The following is a 7,292-nucleotide window of genomic DNA, read 5'->3' on the forward strand; positions in this document are numbered from 1 at the left end:
ACCTTCAATGAACCCCAGTCACATTGGTGTGATCATAATTTTAAAATGATGTCTCTTTTTAGTAGAATTCGAAACACCCATCTGCCCTTTATGTTTTGACAAGGGTATTTGACCCCAAATGTTGTCATTAACCTTGTTTTTGAAATCTATACTAAATTTCCTTCAATTTGGTATATAGAACCTTGCATTTAAATTGACAAACGGGAACAAGAGAGGTCTCTGGGCGACGCAAAGAGATATTGACGTAGAGCTCACGGTAGGTGAGGGGAGTTTATTATTGTTTACAGTTTTTAATACAATAGTTGGGGTCAGGGAACCTAACTATAAGGATGTATGCTTGTCCCTGTTGCATGCTAATTTTCAAAAAAAAACTTTGTTTTTAACTAATGGGATGTGATATATTTGTTATTGATGTGCATGCTGGTTTTCAAGAAAAACTGTGTTTTTAACTAATGGGATGTGATAGGTTTGTTACTAATGATAAAAATTGTCAATGATGTTGTTGTATTGATTGGAAATTTTGGGAAAAGTCTTAAATATGGAGGAGACTCTGCCCAAAATTTTATATTTGTTCTTCTATGTACTTCTTTATTAAATTTTAAATGGGGATAAAAGTTTGTTTGAATATTATAGTTTTCCTCTTTAAATTAGAATTTTCCTTAAAAAAAATGAGTCCCGTGGTATTATAGATTGTTGTTGTATGAGGTTTATGTTACCTGAAGACCTGGGGAATGTGAATCCCGGGCATGAATTTATGTGTATGTATGTGGAATGTGATTGCTTGTGATGTTGATGATGATATTGAGATAAAATGTTGATGATGTTGAAAATGCACTGTGATGATGTTATGTTGTGTATGTACATGGGGGGTGTAGTGACCTTGTTGGATATCCCTGGTGGGGGAAATAGAGTGGTTAAAGAGTTTTAAGCATCTTTGGAGAGGGATGACTTAGAATCTTTAATTATCCACGGTCAGTGCATTGATGGTGCTCATGTTTCATACGTTATATGTTGTGTATGTACATGGGGGGTGCAGTGACCTTGTTGGATATCCCTGGTGGGGGAAATACAGTGGTTAAAGAGTTTTAAACATCTTTGGAGGGGGATGACTTAGAATCTTTAATTATCCACGATCAGTGCATTGATGGTGCCCATGTTTCATACTTCATATTGCATGGAAATAGTACAAACTTTGTCAGTAAGTACTTGTAATTTTTCATGAGGAAAAATACTTGTACTTGGGGGTATGTCACTCAGTTTGGAACTCCCTTGAGACTCAGGCTGATCACCGTGGGGGCGAGTTGCCTGTGCACGACAGGGTGACCTCGACACTTATTGCCTAGTTTTCCTAAGTGAGAGTGTCGCGTGGACATGCTTAGGCTATTTCCTTGGGGATGGTACCACATTGCATTTGAGAGTTGAGGTTAGGTGCATGCATCATACTGAGCATGATTGATTGGAACCATGGACGGATGATGACTATTTGTTGAGTGTGTGTTGGACTAATGAATGCTTGTGTAAGCTTATGATATTTGTTAATGTTTTCTTACTAAACGTAGTTATTTGATTTTTTTTGTATTAATTTCTTTTATAATAAACTCACCCCTCGCAATTTTGTACCATGTGGTTGGTACCTATGATGATCATGAACCTTTGTTTGTGAGAGCAAAATGACAACAGTAGAGTACGAGAAGTGAGCTTCTTTTGTGGAGCCATTGAGCCGATGTGATGACATTGAGATTATTTTGGGAGATAATTATGTTTTGTTTATCAACTCCTCCATAGATGGTTCCATAATTCTTTTTGTTGAATTGAGGATGTAAATCACAAATTTAATTATATGTATGAACAAATTTACTTTCCATTATGTGAATGATGTGTACTGAGTTACTATTTCGATATATAAATATATGTATTCGCTTAAGTAATGGCGCGTTGTTTGGTAAATGTACATTGAAAAAAAATTACTTTCATTTTTCATAAGCAAATTAACAGGGTTTTCATTTAAAAATTGAAATTTCTCGCGGTTTAGAGTGGTGATATCGTAGTGACAAGGCGGGTCGTTACACATTGTGTCTCAACGTCCTCTGGCACGAGGTTCTTTAGAGTCATCCACCAAGGCCTAGACTCAGAAGAATCCGTTAGGGCCTCACCTTCTTGATTCAGGTCCAACCCCTAAAATAATTTTTACAAGCAGACACTACTCATGAATTATACAATACCCATGACCTCATACTCGTGTTTCAAACACGTTTAACACATTGCATTACAATTTAACACTGGTTCCTAACTAGGAACCTACACTTTCTCTTTAACACTGCACATAAACACTCTTCTCAATATAAATATTGGTCGGGTTATTGTATAATTCACAGCTCACAGCACAATTATTGTCACATCAAGTGTTAAATACACACACTTATTCACAACCAAATATCATGTCCATAATTCAACATCTCGTAATGTCACAATCCACCATCACAGGTTTACATGTATCTCACAATTTAACACATGTTCAACTTTGTACTTATACTCGATTTCGACAATAATATTATAAGTAGACACTGCTCGTGAATTATACAATACCCACGACCTCACACTCATGTTTCAAACACGTTTACACATTGTACTACAATTTAACACTGGTTCCTAACTAGAAAACCTTCATTTTCCCTTTAACACTGCATATCAACATTTTTCTCAAGATAAACACTGGTCGGGTTATTGTATAATTCACAACTCACAACACAAGTAATGTCACATCAAGTGTTAACGACACACTTATTTACAACTAAAACTCATGTTCACAATTTCACATCTCATTATGTCATAATCAACCATGTCATGTTTACATGTATCTCTCCAATTAACACATTCAACTTTGCACTCTCAATCTCCATAACAATATTATAATTTCATTATAATAATTTGTCACGCCTCATAACTGATACACACACACACACACACACACACACACACACACACACACACACACACACACACACACAGATATATATATATACACACACACACACACATAACATGTTGATCATCATCGTGGGAAAATATAAAACAAGATAATAATTTGTATAAAATAATTCATTAAAAAGAATATTATTTAGAGTATAATTCATGTTAATAAAAAGAACTCAATTTTTAAGGTTCACACTTAATACAAGAATTTCTCATTGGAACATCAATTGATTTGTCAAACATATATAATTCATAGTTATAATTGTAAAGATAGAATCAAAATTTGCATAAACAACCCAAAAACCCATTCCAATTGATACTCTAAGGATCCCTACACATGTTCTCACTAGTCCCCAATTGTGAATAACTCATCCCTTACTTCTAAGCAGGCTCACGTGTGTATTCTGACAGCGACAACGGCATGTCTAACAGTTTCCTAAGATTCCTCGAGTTTTTTCTCTGGTTGCTCTGATAAGGTTTCCAAACGTTAGAGAGAAGGAGAAGATATTGAAGTCTTCATTCCACTGCCTGCGTGCAATGCGTGTTTCTCTATTCCAAGAGAACATTTTGCAAATACCGACAGTGAAGATATGCGGAAATGAATTACAAACCCGGTTGATGTGTCATCATTTTCTTCTATTTTCTAAACCCTTTTTGCACCATTTTAATTATTGATTGGTCTTAATTGTCAATTAATTAGGCAGTTTTATTATTTGGGCTCATTTAGCTAATTTGATGTTTTTAATCTAATTTCAGGAATTAATGAAACATTGGGCTTAATCCGGATTTTGGTTGTGGACTTGAAGAGGGCAAATAAAGCAGCGCTTACCTTAGTTAATTTCTAATTAGGAAATTTCGCAATTTTATTTTATGTTGTTCAGTGTTTATTTCGTTTTGGGCCAGAGTATTGTAATAGGGCCCAGTGACTCTGAGTGACTCTTTTTAAATAGCTGCCTTGGGATTCGTGCAGGGCATTCTATTCTGTTATGCTATCCATTATTCAGAGCTTTGTTTTAGGGTTTTTCGTTTTTCTGTTTTGCTGCTTCTGAGTTCGTAATGCAATTTTATGTTTTCTGCTTCTAATTACAATTTCGTTCTTGCTTCTTCTTTTACTCTCATTTACGTTTCTGTTCCATTTTACATTTCTGTTCGTTTACGTTTCTGTTCATTTACGTTTCCGTTCATTTACGTTTCTGCTTCATGTTTCAATTGCGTTTTCTGTTTGAATCCATGGAAGGCTAGATTTTCTGGTGTTGTTTCCTTTTGAGGACGAAGCCCAACTCTCTTTGAGGTTTCGCTTGTAATGTGGTTTCCTGGCAGTTTTCCCTTCACCAGTTATCCCAATTTCGTGAATATTAATCAGTGCACGCTTCGTGTTCGATTAATTGCCTCTGAGCCTAACTTGCGTTCATGCTTAATGGACGAAGGGCTAACTGGTGTATGTGGTGCCTAATCACGTATTGAAAACCCTAAGTTGATTTTCGCTTAGTAAATTGAAATAGGGTTGGATTAAGTGGTTGACTGTTAGGGACGAATTCTCCATAACCCAGGATAAGAGAGTGGCTTCTGAATCAGAGGAAACAACCCGTTTTTAATATTAGTAGTTTCGTATTCCATTTTATTTGTTCTGCTCTTTAATTACCAAACAACCAAACCCCCCCCCATCGTTACTGTTACTGCAAGCATATTATGAACATTTGGCTTGTCACTGCTCGTTGGGAAACGACCTAGGATCACTTCCTAGTTACTGCATTTTCATGTTTATTTGATTCGGGTACGGCCTCGATCAAATTTGGCGCCGTTGCCGGGGAGCAGTGTCCAAAGGTTCATAATAGATAGCTAGTGTTGTGTGTTTAATCCTTTCGTGTTTTATGTTTAATTGTTAGTATTGTGTTAGTATGTGTGTTAGTGTTGTTTAGTGTCCTGGTATTTTGTTTAATGTGTGTTCTGTTTCAGTTTTCCCATTAAGCGTTTCCCTTGTTTCAGTCTTGTGTGTTTTGTTGTGAAGATTGTGCTTGAAAACAGAGTAGTAGTAGAAATCAGCTTGCGGCAAAAACAGAGTAGTAGTAGAAATCAATTAGAGACGGATTTTAGCGACCACCCATGCTGAATTATTTGAGATTTTTTGTTTTAGTAGCTAGGGTTGTTATTTTTGGCTGAATTTTTTTGTGGTAACTTCTTTTAATATATATTTTGTGGGAAAAATAGCTAGAGCCTTTAGTTTGGTCAGATTTGAAAGTTCCAAAAAACTAGCAAATTTTGTGTTTATCAAAACTTCAAACGGCCATAACTTTTGTTCCGGCTATCAGAATCGCAATTATTATATATGCATTTGGGGTAGAAAAAAATTTCCTATGCCGTGGAAGCCGGCCTTAGGCCGGCTGAGGTCTCCATCGTCCAAAAAAAGCGATTCTGTCAAAAGTTTTTTATTTTTCAAGTTTTATTCACTTATTTTTCTTAACTTACCATTTTTAGCTTTCATAGTTAGACTTTGAATTTTTGTCTGAAATTTTTTGTGCTATCTTCTCATCATTTTATAAGGTTGCTCACAAAATTTCAAGTCATTTGGATATCATTTGAGGGTAGCTGTAGTTCAAACCTACACCTTTATTTACATGACAAGGCAACTAGTTGTGTGCATGCTGAATGTAGTGTATGACTAGAGGCAATCCATCTGACTTACAACCCTTTGATCCTGAGATAGATAGGACATTTCATAGATTAGTTAGGCATCATTTTATACCTTTTGATCATTCTGAGCATTCCATAACTGGTGAATCTGTGCATTCTGTTATTGGTGATTTTGAACATCCTGATCTTGAGCATTATAATTTTGAGCATTCTGATTCTGAGCATTCTGATTTTGCACATTCTGAGAACATGGCACAACCTCCACCTCATGAGAGGACTCTAAGGGAAATGGCTGCACCTGATTTCACCTATGAAAGCTTATGCATCCAATACCCTGATGAGGATGTCCCATATGTTCTTAAGACTGGACTGATTCATTTGCTTCCAAAGTTTCATGGCCTTGCAGGTGAAGACCCGCACAAACATTTGAAAGAATTTCACATTGTCTGCTCCACCATGAAACCCCCAAATGTCCAAGAGGATCACATATTTCTGAAGGCTTTTCCTCATTCATTAGAGGGAGTGGCAAAGGACTGGTTGTATTACCTTGCTCCAAGGTCCATCACGAGTTGGGATGACCTTAAAAGAGTATTCTTAGAAAAAATTTTCCCTGCTTCCAGGACCACAGCCATCAGGAAGGATATCTCAGGGATTAGACAACTCAGTGGAGAGAGCTTGTATGAGTACTGGGAGAGATTTAAGAAACTATGTGCCAGTTGCCCCCACCATCAGATTTCAGAACAGCTTCTTCTCCAATATTTTTATGAAGGACTCAGTAATATGGAGAGAAGTATGATAGATGCTGCCAGTGGTGGAGCCCTTGGAGACATGACTCCTACTGAAGCCAGAAATTTAATTGAGAAGATGGCCTCCAACTCCCAGCAGTTTAGTGCCAGAAATGATGCCATAGTCATTAGAGGAGTGCATGAGGTAGCTACAAACCCATCTGCATCATCTGAAACTAAGAAGCTTGAAGGCAAACTGGATGCATTGGTTAACTTGGTAACCCAGCTGGCCTTGAATCAGAAATCTGTACCTGTTGCAAGGGTTTGTGGTTTGTGCTCCTCTACTGACCACCATACAGACCTTTGCCCTTCCATGCAGCAACCTGGAGCAATTCAGCAGCCTGAAGCTTATGCTGCAAATATTTACAATAGACCTCCTCAACCTCAGCAGCAAAATCAACCACAGCAGAACAATTATGACCTTTCCAGCAACAGATACAACCCTGGATGGAGGAATCACCCTAACCTCAGATGGTCCAGCCCTCAGCAACAACAACAGTAGCCTGCTCCTTCCTTCCAAAATGCTGCTGGCCCAAGCAGACCATACATTCCTCCACCAATCCAACAACAGCAACAACCCCAGAAACAGCCAACGGTTGAGGCCCCTCCACAACCTTCCCTCGAAGAACTTGTGAGGCAAATGACTATGCAGAACATGCAGTTTCAGCAAGAGACCAGAGCCTCCATTCAGAGCTTAACCAATCAGATGGGACAATTAGCTACCCAATTGAATCAACAACAGTCCCAGAATTCTGACAAGCTGCCTTCTCAAGCTGTCCAAAATCCCAAAAATGTCAGTGCCATTTCATTGAGGTCGGGAAAGCAATGTCAAGGACCTCAACCCATAGCACCGTCCTCATCTGCAAATGAGCCTGCCAAACTTCACTCTATTCCAGAAAAAGG

The 7,292-nt window shown here is 37.7% G+C and overlaps 1 non-coding gene across 1 annotated transcript; it reads right to left on the minus strand.

Moving 5' to 3' along the window:
- Positions 1 to 6,231: 6,231 nt before the first annotated feature.
- LOC114385522 lies at positions 6,232 to 6,338 on the minus strand. Its single transcript, XR_003660893.1, has one exon. It is a non-coding gene; the product is annotated as a small nucleolar RNA R71 (small nucleolar RNA).
- Between the last annotated feature and the right edge of the window lie 954 nt (positions 6,339 to 7,292).

The sequence above is a fragment of the Glycine soja genome, chromosome 14 (genome assembly GCF_004193775.1).
Source record: "Glycine soja cultivar W05 chromosome 14, ASM419377v2, whole genome shotgun sequence".
NCBI classification, from domain to species: domain Eukaryota; kingdom Viridiplantae; phylum Streptophyta; class Magnoliopsida; order Fabales; family Fabaceae; genus Glycine; species Glycine soja.